Source organism: Hemibagrus wyckioides, linkage group LG21, assembly GCF_019097595.1.
Source record: "Hemibagrus wyckioides isolate EC202008001 linkage group LG21, SWU_Hwy_1.0, whole genome shotgun sequence".
NCBI classification, from domain to species: domain Eukaryota; kingdom Metazoa; phylum Chordata; class Actinopteri; order Siluriformes; family Bagridae; genus Hemibagrus; species Hemibagrus wyckioides.
The window spans coordinates 7,119,765-7,134,548 of NC_080730.1; the positions used below are offsets into that span (position 1 = coordinate 7,119,765).

The 14,784-nt window shown below is 37.7% G+C and overlaps 1 long non-coding RNA gene across 1 annotated transcript in view; it reads right to left on the reverse strand.

The window, feature by feature from the left end:
- Positions 1-13,948, reverse strand: part of LOC131342714 (uncharacterized) — a 40,481-nt gene extending 26,533 nt beyond the window's left edge. Inside the window, exon 1 of the long non-coding RNA XR_009203059.1 lies at positions 13,864-13,948. This is a non-coding gene — a long non-coding RNA (uncharacterized LOC131342714). The remainder of the gene's footprint in view (positions 1-13,863) is intronic.
- Between the last annotated feature and the right edge of the window lie 836 nt (positions 13,949-14,784).

Here is a 14,784-nt window from a genome sequence, read left to right on the forward strand (position 1 = left end):
TCTTTTGCTCTGTTCTGTCCTCTCATTACGTTACCTTTGTTAGCATAAATAAGCAGAAATCAGGTCATTTTTTTAAAAGTTTGGAAAACTGCATTGGAGAATCAGGGAGCACATTATATTAAAGAGCACATATAAGTGATTAATGAATTAGTCTTCATTCATAAAGGCCTGTTTTTTAACATAGACACTTAATATATTTCATAAAGGTGCCAGGAAGAGCCAAAAAGGGTTTTTTGCAGTAATTCCATAGAAGAACCATTTTTGGTTCCCTGGAAAAATTTTTCTTAAAAGAACACATTTTTTCTTAATGTCATAACTTTTGTAGGGATGTGGTTGATTAGTGGTTAAGATGTTAGACTACTGGTTGGAAGGTTGTGAGTTTGAATCCCAGGTCTGCCCCTGAGCAAGGCCTTTAACCCTCAGTTGCATTAAAAATGAAATAAATTATAAGTTGCTCTGGATAAAGGTGTCTGCCAAAAAAAGGTGTTTTGTGCTATGGAAACGTTCCACGAATGTTAACGGATCTTAATAAAACCATACACCATGATACAGAACCATACAGGAACCTTTAAGCGTGTATTTGGAGATTTATTATGAAAAAATGAATTATAAAAGCGTTATTTCTTGTGACAATTCTAATCCTTGGTATACAAGCAATGGGGCATAAAATAAAATAAATTTACATCTTTAGTAGAGCTTTGGTTTCTAGGTAATATCACATAACTATAAGTAATGTAAAAGTAAATAAAGGCTGAATGCATCAGCTTGTTCGAGACTTTAAAGCAGAATTTTAGTTCTCACTAAATAGGGACTAAAAAGTGGTAAGAAGTTTTGGATCATTCAGTCTGTACCCAATATTCTAAAGGTCAAGATGACTTTATTCCTTTCATCTACAAACCAGTGAGCTTGAATTCATTACTTAACCTTACTTTATTTTCCTGAACTGTAGCTGTTGGATGGAATAATGCCACTGTACTAACATGATAATAATAATAATAATAATAATAATAATAATAATAATAATAATAATATGTTAATATTATTATTGATATAATGTTGTTAATAATAGTAATAATAATAATACTTATTATATATTCATAATAATATAGGCATTAACATATTATTGACATATTATTATGATTATTATTAGTAGTAGTAAAAGCAGTATAGCACAATTTATGCTTATAATTTAACATTTTTTAATAATAATAATAAGTAGCAGTAGTAGTACTTTGTATGATTCTTTATGCATTATACATTAACAATGAAAGACAACTTAGGGGAATTTGCTTTGAGACAATATTATTAACATTGAAAACTACATTAATATTATTTTATTAAAATAAGTTTAATAATGATGTTCTCACAAAAGGTTCATCCATTCCAGTATATGAGATCATTTTGACATCTATAAATTATGTACCTTACATTATGGCCTATATTATGAGCTAAACTTAAAATTGTTTCCAAACACACATATTGTAATGTAAATGAACTTATTTAATACTTTGTCAGGCTACTGATTAACATACTGCATCAATAACTACAAAATGATCCGACTAACACTTATCTATTATGGTTATTGATGGATATTCTTATATGTCTCAGTTGGTTGTTAATTTACAATATGCTTCATTATTTGCTGATGTGCTAAGAAGTAGTGCATGCATTAATTCATCATTATGAAAACATTAATTAGGTTTTAAATACAGGCTTATTTGTAGAACTTATAGTAAAGTATTACCAACAAGTTTTAAAAGCTTTTTAAAAGAAGCTGTCCAGATAAGACCTCACATTAAGCAAAAAAAAAAAAAAAATGATGGCATGACTACTAGCTAAATGTAGAATCAGCAAAATTTTGATTCATGACCTTGAACCATGCTGCCTAGTATAGGGCATGTGATATGGATGGCAGTGTAATAGGGTACGCTTTCTGAATTGCCAAGCAATATGATTGACAAGTTAATAGAGACATCTTTTTGTCCTGACTGATTGGATGTTGGTGGTCCACATCATTTGTCTTTTCTCCTATTTGCTGGCTTGGGGCACAAGTTTCTCCTCTGAGCAGATATTTTATTGAAGCTGCCAGAATGTTAGTAAAACTTTTCAAACTAACACGAAGAAATGAGCCCGCTTAAAAATCCCTCACAACACTGAGCTCACGCTAAGCTTGTAGTCTCATTCAACATCTCTATATCATGGATATACACTTCTGACAACAACTTCACTATCCAACATGTCCAGAATCTGAATTCAACTAAATGACTTTCCTGCATTGGGACTTCATTTAATGACTGATGTTGTTCAACATCATATACTATAGCACTCGCTGCCATCATGTTTTTGAATACCTGGAGTTTCTTATGATTCTTAAGCACTGTCATCATTGCAGAGAAAATATGAAGAATTAAAAGAAGGAAAAAAACAGTCAGATTTGAGAATTCAGTACTTTTGGCAACACTTACTTATTATTTCATAATGAATTGCACATCATTGCGAATAGTTCTTACTTTTCCTGAAGATAAGGCAAATGAAGCCAAAACAACAACAACAACAACGTCATTGACCTGAATTCTGGAGACTGCTTCCATAAAAATTTTGCCATAGAAATTACTATACTGCACTAGAAATGACTTAAACAGCAGCACTATGAAACACTGCAAAAGGTTTAAAACATAATCAATTTCAAGTTAGAGGAAGGGGTTAAAACAAGGTGTGACATACAGGTCTTGGAGGGCCTTATTAGTGGAGGAATTTAGTGCTCAACATGCTCTAACACATTAGTTCAGAAGACCGAAGACCTTAGTAATTAGCCGAGTTAAATCGGGAAACACTTGAAAAATGCAGGGGTCAGCAATGCGACCCACATCATTCATTAACAAAACCATTAACCAGAAGAAATTGGCTTTGTTTTCTTTCTTTTTTTTATTGTGTCTCCCATAACCTCTTCATGGAGTAAGAAAATTGGCATGAACTTTTGTGCCATTTAAGGCAAGAAATAAATCTGCACCACAAAGTTGACAACAATAGGCCTGAGGCTTTAAAAACTGCAGAGTGTGATTGAAGCTAGCACTAAGGTCTTAATTGAGGGCATATCAAGAGAATATATCAATTAACTGTCAGAAACGCAGCAGACATAGCCTGGGGGACTTATTCATTACTTTAAATTGAACTTTTTTTGTTGTTGCTATGGTAAACATGCAGATCCAGCCCGGTAACAGGCACAAAGATTTGCCTGTTTGCTGGATGCACACTGCAGATTGTGTTATTTGTGATGGAAAAGGCAACTGTGAAACATGGTCAGATTTTGCGCCTCAAGAAACACAGATTTCACGACTGCCGGCAGCCGCAAGATTTCATGCATTTATTATTAGCCAGACATCCAGATGTAAGCTAACACTGAGTGGCAAATCCACTGTTCTTTAGCTTACAAACAAGGAAATGTATTAATGGCATGCAACTTAATTGGGAGTTTGGTCAGCAATAGAATGGAAAATCTAAAAAAATAATCTAGGGTTTGTTTCTTTTATTATTGGGAGAGAGAGAAAAAAAAATCTATTTAGTAATATCAGTTTAAAATTTGCTTCCTGCATTCGGGGCAAATAATAGCTCTCTCTTTACCATTAGTGTAATTCTATGACTTTGGGCCAAATATAAAATTTAAGAAACCAATGCAATTGCAACTAAACGTGCACACTATGATATTTAAGGAATAAATCATGATTTTATAGGAAAATAATCCCTGATAGGATGGTGTAAAGTGGACAAACATCAAGCTATCTTCTGTTACAACCCTGGAGTTTATTTCTTTCTTTATTCTTTATCCAGATACTATACAATATTTTCAAATAAATTACTTGTTTATAATATTTTCTTTCATTATTTTATATTTATATGTAATGCTGTAGATTATCCATTATTACTGTACTTAATGAGCTCCTGTTATCACTTAAGCAGCTATAAAAAGTTGTTTAACACTTTTTCTTGTTACTGAAAGACAGAAAAGATATTCTGTACAGAAAATATAAATATGATATCCTTACATAAATCCATATATATTTTGTTGTTGTCATTTGGCTGCTCCCCATTCGGGGTCGCCACAGCAGATCATCTGATCTGCATATTTGATATTGGCACACACAGATGCCTTTCCTGATGCAACTCTCGCATTTTATCCAGACTAGGCTTTGGCACTGAGAATTAATTCAATTCAATTTATTTGTATAGCACTTTTAACAATGGACATTGTCTCAAAGCAGCTTTACAGAAGTATATAGAAACACAGGGAAAAAAATTTCAAGTTTCAAGTTAAGTTACTATTTATCCGAAATATTTATCCCTGATGAGCATGCCTGAGGAGACGGTGGCAAGGAAATACTCCCCGAGATGTTAAGAGGAAGAAACCTTATGAGGAACCAGGCTCAGAAGAGAACACATCCTCATTTGGGTGACATTGGACAGGAAATAATGTAACTGTTGATAATATCATATTCTACAACAGCAACCAAGAGCTCTTGAGGAACTAATAGGTCAGTGTAGTTTTTGAGTTCATTATAGACTAGTTAACCCCTCAATAGCTGGCTGGGAATCGAACCTAGACCACAATGGTGAGAACATGGGACCCCACATATAAATCCTTATATAAACTATGTTAATGAATCTGTTTATGATTAGGTTTAGATTATGTAGTTTATCCACCATGACCTATCTCTATGAATGATCTTTTACTACAGATATTAGAATATATCAGATCAAGTGCTTTTTTTTCATAAATCGAATTTCCGAAATAATAGCCAACACTATTATTGGAGCTGCTGTTATAGAAAATTATTTGCCACTTTCTGACGATTGAAATACTGGTATAGCACCAGTACTGTGAAATAAAACAATAAAATGCATGTATTACAATGTAAATAACACTCTGACAAAAGTGCACTTTTATAAAGTTAACTCCAAACTGCAAACCCATAGCCTCCAGCCAAGCTCTGATTGACAGGCTTTGATCATCCTTCTCTGGAAAGCTCACCCCACCCCTCTTCCAGTGACCTTCCCCATTTTTCAGCCCATAATGCTAAATTGCAGGCTTTAAACTGGAATGAATTCATAAAATGTGCACACATGCAAAAAGGTCAGCGGCTGAAGACGGGCGATCACGTGGGAGATCATATTTACATCTTCTATTTCTCGGGGAAAAGAAAGAAGCGAGACAGAGTGATGAGTGATGCAGAGTGAGCGAGAGACAGAAAGACTGATGGATTCACAGTCAATGGGAGGGCAATGGGAGGGTGCGCATTGCACCATGGGACTCATTAAGGCATTCCAAGGCAGAAAAAGAATAAGATAGAGCCACTGACAGAGGCTGACCACAAAAGATGGTTGTGAGAAAAGGAGGAATATGAAGTAAACTAACCAGCTCCCACGACGAGGTGTGTGATGGAGCCAGACGATCCGCATGGACTTCATTTGAGAGTTCAAGGTCGGCTCTGAATAGCAGCCACTTCAAAAGCAAACAGATGATTACGGCATGATACAAAGAACTAGGGACTGTACTGATTTATTGAAGAAGTCCCTTTGCTTTTCATTCATGGGAAACTGCAGTTCCGTCGCAAAAAAGCCCTGGATGGCACAATGGTTGGAAATTTTTTGAAATACTTTACAATAGAGTCCAGATTTCTGAATTCACTACTGAGAACTGTTTTTATTTAATTAGTCATGAGCAAGTGACTTTCTTTGACTGAAAGCAGTAAGAACACATCAATTTTTTAAGGTACCTACCAGAAAATATCATATGATATGGTATGAAATAAAATCATTTGAAATCACCTTGCTATTGTACAACAATAACTTGTAAGTCCAGCACATAGATGGACGTATTAATAGGACATTGAGTAATGTTGTTGAAATGTCAAAGCTGTGAAATTCAAAAGCAATAAATAAGATTGGTTTGCTTCGGGCTGGTTTTGGGGCTATTTTTATTGATTGCAAGGCTGCTTTTTTTCACTGGTTTGGCCACCTTGTATATAAAAGGAAGCAAAAAAAAAAACCCTTAATGACTACTAAACCTGTCAGGAAGTTGTTACTTTAATGTGCATTTACACATTAAATATTGCTGTTTGCCTATGGCTTCAGTTTGAACTTCAGGTTATGATAGTGCACTTTTAGTGCACTTAGACGAGGCTTTAGTCTTCGACAAAGTACACACATGCATTTGTATTAAAAACACTGTCAAATTTGCTAGTAATATCTCACTACAATTAAATAACCCCACATGTTAAACTATTTAGTTTACTGATCATTTCAAATGAACAAATCTCAGGGACATAGACTGAAGCTAATAACATTCCAATCCTCAAGGATCTGCAACCCTAACTACCAATATAGACCTTAATATGACTATTAAGTGTTACAACAAATATACACACAAACAGACCACTATTTCAGTGTCAGTGGTGTGCTGGGAATGGATCTCCTAATGATTTGTACCTCATCAGAACAATTTATGCCATTATGTAGCTTGAGATATACTGTAGATTGTATAGATCTGAGGCTACGGTGGACAGAGATTCATTAAAACAGGACCGTTGAAGATTAGCAAAAAAATCTGGTCTACTTTTTCCAATCTACAACTCACAAGCTTGGGTGATCCTGTCCTCAGCGTATCCTCAGATTCCTGTTCTTGTCTGACAGTAGACCCCAGGGTGGTCTTCTACAGTTGTAGCCCGTCCAAGTCAACTTTTCAGTTGTAAAAAAGTGCTTTATTGTAGTACTATATCCTTCCTGTTGGCTTGAACAAATCTGGCCATTATCCTTTGACTTCCATCATCAACAAGGTGTTTTCATCCATAAAAAAGTTTGCACCAAACTCTAGAGACTGTTGCTTGTCAAAATCTTACATCATCAGCAGTTTCTGAACTACACAAACCAGCTCAACTGGTGTCAACAACCATGCCATGCTTAAAGTCACAGAGATTTTTTCTCTCTCTTGATGTTGAATGATGTGAACATTACCTGAAGCTCTTAATCTATATCTGCATGATTGAATACATTGTGCTGCTGTCATACGTTTGGCTGATTAGATAATTGCATGAACGCCTAGGTGTTCCTAATATAATGCTCAGTGAGTGTAAAATTGAATTGAATGGTCCACCACCTAAGTAATATCTGTGGTCAGATGGTAGTCCATTTTCATGACGGATGAGGAATGATGCACTGTAAAGAGCAACATGTTATGGCTATAGTCAATAACTGCAGATCTCTAAAGTGCTATAAATTGGGTCTACGTAATAAAATAGCTAAAGTGTGTAGGTGTACCCATGAAGAGCAGTTGATCGCCGAATATTTCTGTCGTTTAGTTTCACACTCGAGTCTTTCACTACATCCATCAGGCTTCACACCCAATAGGTGAAATCACACCAATTATAATATCTCAATTATTTCTTTGTAAACATTTTGCAAAGCTGTCTCCAGCTAAGGGATATCATGCTTTGGAGGTCAGTAGTGTGTAAGCGCTATAATAAGTAGTAATATTGATATGAAGAAAGGTGCATGATTGGTATGTAAACAATGTTCAGCAAAACAGCAGGTCTCAGCTTGGCTTCCAGTGCAGTGGAATGCATCAGGTGTCAAGATGCAGAGTTGTTTGCACCGTTTTTTCATTCTTAGCAGCTGACACACATACCCAACCAGGCACGCATGCACGCACGGCCGTCACTCACCATCTGATTCTGACGGATGCATGCAGACATCTGGGCAGTCAGGCATGGTCCATGTCACTGAGTGTCAGTGTCATGTTTGTGTGTATGTGTGTGTGTGCGTGTGTGTGCATGAGTGTAGACAATTGGACAAGTCTGTACAACACTGACCATGGGGTTAGGAGATCTCTCTGCATGACACATCCGCCATTTACTTTTTCACCTTTCAGAGCGACCTACTCATGTTGCTTTTAAGAGCTTTTCACATGGCAGGTGACATATTGCTCGCCCCTCCTCCTACCTCCCTTTGCTTTCTGTATGAAATGTCAGTATTCTCCTGTTCAGCATAGCTGTTTGTAAGGCAGGTGAAAAATAACATGCACCTCTTACAGAGTGGAAGGCACAGCAATGCTTGTCCTACATGAATTGAGTGAATAATTCAAACCAACAGGTATACTTACAGAAAATACAAGAAAAATACACATCAAAAGCACAAATTAAAAATCAAAATAATTACACACACAAACATAGATATGGTACAAGAAAACATGTCATTCATAGCTAGATACCTGTTAATATAGATATGGCTTAAAAATGGCTGCTTACTTTATATTTTATGTATCAATTCTTTTGCTAAGTATAAATTAAAATACTTTTAATGCTAACTCGCCAAATCTAGCCAATAACTCGCTTCAGCTGATGTCTGTATACATTGCTAGGCAAATGTAAAAAGGAATTGCTAGCATGTATTTACAGTAGCACTAGCTAACAAACTCACTTAATACTTCACGGAGTGAACACAAAGCATGAGTACAGTTGTTCAGCAATAATTTACTACTAAAAAATGGCTTAAATTATTTGTCATTGCTAGGTAGATAACTGGAAATGTGGCTATGTGGGTTAATGTAAACTAAATTTGTCTAGCGTGCTAAGCTGATTTGCAATACGCCTTTTTATTACCTTGTCTGCCCATGTCCACTCCATAATTCTCTTTTCATCTTTCCAACATGCTTCTGTACTTCATGAATGCAAAATCTGCACTTACACTTTCCCTTTGTTTGTCATAGTCTATGTTCACAGTAATTGTTTAGATTTATTCTGATCTTGAAAATGTTACATGGTGCATATTCCATATTTAAACAATAAAACATAAGTAAATAAATAAATAAATAAATGTAAAAAATAAAAAATAAAAAAAAACACCCAGTGACTAATATTTTTCACCTTCTTCCTAATCTGGCATGAAAACCACGACCCTGGCAACCTTGTTGTGTCATGACCCAAGATGAATACAAAATAAATTCTGGGGATTTGAGTGTACTTGCCACATATCCTAATGCTCCACCTGCTGCCCACCCACCTCTCACTGCTGCCTCCCATGTGAAAAGCCCTTTATAGTGATGCATGAATGTATTTATGTGTGGAAAAAGTGAGACTGACTGAGAAAGACACACAAAATGCCAGCAGGGAAAAACTGCAAAGCGAGGGAAGCAATTTGGCCTACCTGTCGTGTCCCATTTCAGCAGCTGCCAGTGGCTTTAGATCGTGGGGAGTTGACACACTCCTGTCCTATATGAAGCTCTCGGCTACACTCGTCCGCCTTTAATAGTCTTCAGGCCGATGCGACAGCGGCCGTGTTTGTCTCTACATTCAGCGTTGTATTCATTTCATGCTTAGTTTAGGGCTGTGATACTGCATTGCGTTAGTCTTAATAGGGAAAGCTACAGCACTTTCGATGCTAGAAGCATGCCTTGCTAATAATTTAAGAGATGTGTGTTGACATTGAGAGACGGTGTGTGTGTGTGTGTGTGTGTGTGTGTATAAGTGTGTGCTCATTAAAGATCTAGAGGAAGAAAATGGTGTTTTTGTCTAAGCAGTGCCAGTGTAGCAGTGGAGGAGATATAGACACCAAACAACATCGGATTTAATTGGTAGTTGTTGTCCAGTTGGTCTCCCCATCTCTCTCTCTTTCTCTCTCTCTCTCTCTCTCTCCCTCTCTCTCTCTTTCTCTGCGTTTGTCTGTATCTCCAAACATGCATCTTGACACTACACCACCTTAAGTGCTACAACTCCTGTTTATTCCTGTCTTGCCCTCTATAATTACATCAACTAATGGAATTTCCCACATTCATGTCTGTTCTCAGCACCTGACAATGCATCTTTAATGGTCTTTAGGCACCCAGAATGGGATCTATGCATTCAATATTAAAAATAAAAAGCATGTTGTAAATAATTATGCACCCCATGACTGCAGAATGAATTAACGTCCCAGTAGGCTTTCTCTGTCACTTAATAGAATGTATGTGACTGATGAAACTGTTACATGTTATCAGAATATAAAGAAAAATGAACAGAAAAATGTGACAAAGATTATATATTACATTATATATATACACTATATTGCCAAAAGTATTCGCTCACCTGCCTTGACTCGTATATGAACTTAAGTGACATCCCATTCCTAATCCATAGGGTTCAATATGACGTCGGTCCACCCTTTGCAGCTATAACAGCTTCAACTCTTCTGGGAAGGCTGTCCACAAGGTTTAGGAGTGTGTTTATGGGAATTTTTGACCATTCATCCAGAAGCGCATTTGTGAGGTCACACACTGATGTTGGACGAGAAGGCCTGGCTCTCAGTCTCCGCTCTAATTCATCCCAAAGGTGTTCTATCGGGTTGAGGTCAGGACTCTGTGCAGGCCAGTCAAGTTCATCCACACCAGACTCTGTCATCCATGTCTTTATGGACCTTGCTTTGTGCACTGGTGCACAGTCATGTTGGAAGAGGAAGGGGCCAGCTCCAAACTGTTCCCACAAAGTTGGGAGCATGGAATTGTCCAAAATGTCTTGGTATGCTCAAGCATTCAGAGTTCCTTTCACTGGAACTAAGGGGCCAAGCCCAGCTCCTGAAAAACAACCCCACACCATAATCTCCCCTCCACCAAACTTTACACTTGGCACAATGCAGTCAGACAAGTACCGTTCTCCTGGCAACCGCCAAACACAGACTCGTCCATCAGATTGCCAGATGGAGAAGCGCGATTCGTCACTCCAGAGAACGCGTCTCCACTGCTCTAGAGTCCAGTGGCGGCGTGCTTTACACCACTGCATCCGACGCTTTGCATTGCACTTGGTGATGTATGGCTTGGATGCAGCTGCTCGGCCATGGAAACCCATTCCATGAAGCTCTCTGCGCACTGTTCTTGAGCTAATCTGAAGGCCACATGAAGTTTGGAGGTCTGTAGCGATTGACTCTGCAGAAAGTTGGCGACCTCTTCGCACTATGCGCCTCAGCATCCGCTGACCCCGCTCCGTCAGTTTACGTGGCCTACCACTTCGTGGCTGAGTTGCTGTCGTTCCCAAACACTTCCACGTTCTTATAATACAGCTGACAGTTGACTGTGGAATATTTAGGAGCGAGGAAATTTCACGACTGGATTTGTTGCACAGGTGGCATCCTATCACAGTTCCACGCTGGAATTCACTGAGCTCCTGAGAGCGACCCATTCTTTCACAAATGTCTGTAAAAACAGTCTGCATGCCTAGGTGCTTGATTTTATACACCTGTGGCCATGGAAGTGATTGGAACACCTGATTCTGATTATTTGGATGGGTGAGCGAATACTTTTGGCAATATAGTGTATAATGCAACATGAAACTACTGTAATGTCCTATATTAATATGTTCAGTATACAGGATTATTATAAATTTTCACTTGTCAAAAACAATTTCTTAGAATATTATATATATAGCTGAAGATTTTGTGAACATTGTGGTTTGTTTCGGTTTCTGTAAAGATTTAAGTTAATCATTATAAACGTTCCTACAACGTTTTTACAACCATTTCGTTTGATAACCCATAACGTTTGCATAACGTTATTCATTTTCAGTATAATTGTGAATGTTGTGCGTTCAGTGAGCTGATAACATGCACCAAATGTTTGTAGAACATTGCAGGAAGGTTATTTAAGGATAACCGCCATTTTATAGGTTGAATGCTAGAACAGAAGGCATCTGTGATAATAAGCAGATCAGAAAGTAGCTCTCGGCTACAAGGTTTAAATTAATGCACTCAATTGAATTCATTATTTTATTTAATAACTTAGACAGGGATTTGTATAGGAGATGGATGATATAAACAGGTAAACATGGGGGTGATAGTTGATATGATTAAGTTTTGATGGCTTTTATTAGAGGCAGAACGATGGCTTAGTGGTTAGCACTGTTGCCCCACAGCAAGAAGGTCTGGGGTTCGAATCCCTTTCTGTGTGGAGTTTGTATGTTCTCCCTGTGCTTGTGTGGGTTTATTCTGGGTACTCTGGTTTCCTCCCACAGTCCAAAAACATGTACCTTAGGTTGATTGGTTATTCTAAATTGCCCATGTGAGGGTGTGTGTGTCTAAATGTGGCCCTGTAATGGACTGGCAACCTGTCCAGGATGTGCCCTGGGATGGACTCCAGCAGACCCCCTGTGACCCTAATTAGGAATAAAGCGGGGATGGATTTTAATAGCATTTTTGGAGTCTCCAGTGCCAAGTGCTGTGTTATAAAAGGAATAACACACTTCAAGACATGCTGTTATTGGAAATTAATCACTTATTGAATTATTCAGGAGGGATTTTTTTGTGCAGCAAAAAGAACAAAGTAATGTTCTCTGTAAGCTGGGATGATGTTTTATACATTACGTTCACATATCGGCGCCCCCCACCCCCCCACCCAAATTTTATCACTCTTCCTGCCGACGCAAGAGAAAATGTCAAGCGAACAAAATGAAAAAGAGCAGTGAAACTCCATTCACTGATAAGAAGCGTGGTGGAGGGTATGAAGAATTTAATCAGATCAACACAATACAATATATATCCCAGCACAGGAATAGTACTTTAGAGGTGTAATATTTTGTAGAAATATATGTCATGTAGTATCAAGATCAGTAACTATGTCCACTTTAAATCACAAAACCTGAAATGTCGCTTTATTTAGTTCACTTTGTATAGATTTCTTTGAACACTATCAGCTTGTAATGTCACATTGTCATCATTCTCAAATACATTTTTCAGAGCTCTTGAACAAAACTCGCTCACAATTAATCATCGGAACATCCGTACATAAAACCCATACAGCGTCTTATCATTCTGCCTCTGAGTGGTAATGAAATTATCCGCTGACTCCAAGCTCCCAAACCAGAAGCTCATTCTTCATCTCAGTGTTTTTTTTGTTTTTTGTAAAGCCACAATAGGAGGCCAGAGACAGGAAGTAGGGAGTCAAATATCAATAGTGAAGCACAGGTGACAAATGAACCCCAAAGGGGGGATGATTTCATGAATTTCTAAACCAGGTCCACTGCCCTAAGCAAAGACAAAGTGTTACACATCGAAGCTGTTACTCAATATGTTACTCAATAGTTTGTAGTTGCATATCTGTTGGAATTAGTTTACCTTCTGTCTAGTTTGCTGAGAATGAATTGCATACTATTCGTCAATGGGTAAATGTCCACTAGGAGTTATCCGCCATTCTTAAATCTGATTGGTCAGTGATAAGTTTTCTTTAAACGTAGCTTAAATGACTGTTTATTATCAATGCACTTGTTCTTATAAGGTATCATTTTTATAGTAAAAAAAAAAAAAAAGTCAAAAGGATTTTTATTGTAAATGCTTAGCATAATCTAACGTTATTCATTTATTTTTTATATGGCAATACTTTCTTTAAGTAGATGTTTATGTCACGTTTATGAAAGGAAGCTCGGACGTTTAGGTCATGGAAATGGTCAGGAAGTTTCCTCTGAGAAGAAAATCTTCCGAACAGAGATCTTTGTACTGTCCGGTTGATTAGGAACATTCCAAGCTGCATTTTTTAATTAATTAACAATCCAGCAAATGTTAATAAAATGTTTGTAAATGTTTAAAAAGGACAGTATGTTCATTACTTAATAAAAGAGAGGAATAAGCCAGGCCGGGGCCTAATTTTTCTGTTATGATAAAAATTACCACCCACAGTTGATTATTATCCTATAACAGCACACTCCACTGTGTTTTATTCCTTACTTTAATTAAATCTAGTTCTTTTTTTTTGCTGAATTCTTGTCAAGATGTGACATACTGCACATTTGCCCCGATGATGTTTTATGTCCCTTGCTAAAATTCAAATAAGCAGACGTGAAAGTAAATTGATTTTACCTGTGAAGGGCAGCAGATGGTCCGAATGATTTGGCTAACTGCTACTTTGTCATGCCACACACACACACACACACCCACATCCAGGTCTCAGCTCACATGGCTGGCCCATGCTAATGGGTGCTGCCTCTACCCAGGCTCAGGGTTATCCATTACCTTCCCATCAACCTCCCATTAATGCCTCAGCATGCCCATGCCTCCACAGCCTCCCAGAGCAGCTCGCTGAACCATTACTACACACACAGACGCACAAAGACACACATCTGGTCCATTACCCAGCACTGTATCAGGGAGATGGTAATCTAGGTCTGTCTTCCTGTCTATTCCCTATCCTGTTTTTGCCTGGCATACTTCAAGTCAAGACAGTTTTTCTTGTCATCCCATGAAGATGAAAAAGAGGGCTTCTACCATATTTATTAGGAAACGACTCACACGTTTGATATTCACAAAATCTTTTGATATCTCAAAGGTCACAAATGGTATGGTGTTGATGGCGTGAATCTACAAAACCATGTAAATCCTCAGTAACTGCGTTTTCCTGGTCAGGATCACAGTGGAGTCAGAGTGTATCCCTGGAACACCAGACATAAGGAAGGAATAAATCCCTGTCCGTCACAGGGTGGCCCCATGTGCATACACACACAGGAAATTTAGCATAGCTAATCCACATACCAGTGTGTTTTTAGAGGTTAGAAGAAATCAAAGAACCTGGAGGAAACCCATGCAGACAATAATCTGAGCCCAAAACTGGCTTCCCTGAAGCTGTGAGACAGCAGTGCTACCCTCTACACTACTGGGTGACCACATACAAAGCGATTTATCAACAAACCAGACAAAAACACTGACATTCCCGAGAGTCTTGTTTTAACCATCATTAAGCCTTGACTGCATAAAAGACTTAATATGTAGCTACATGCTAGCTAG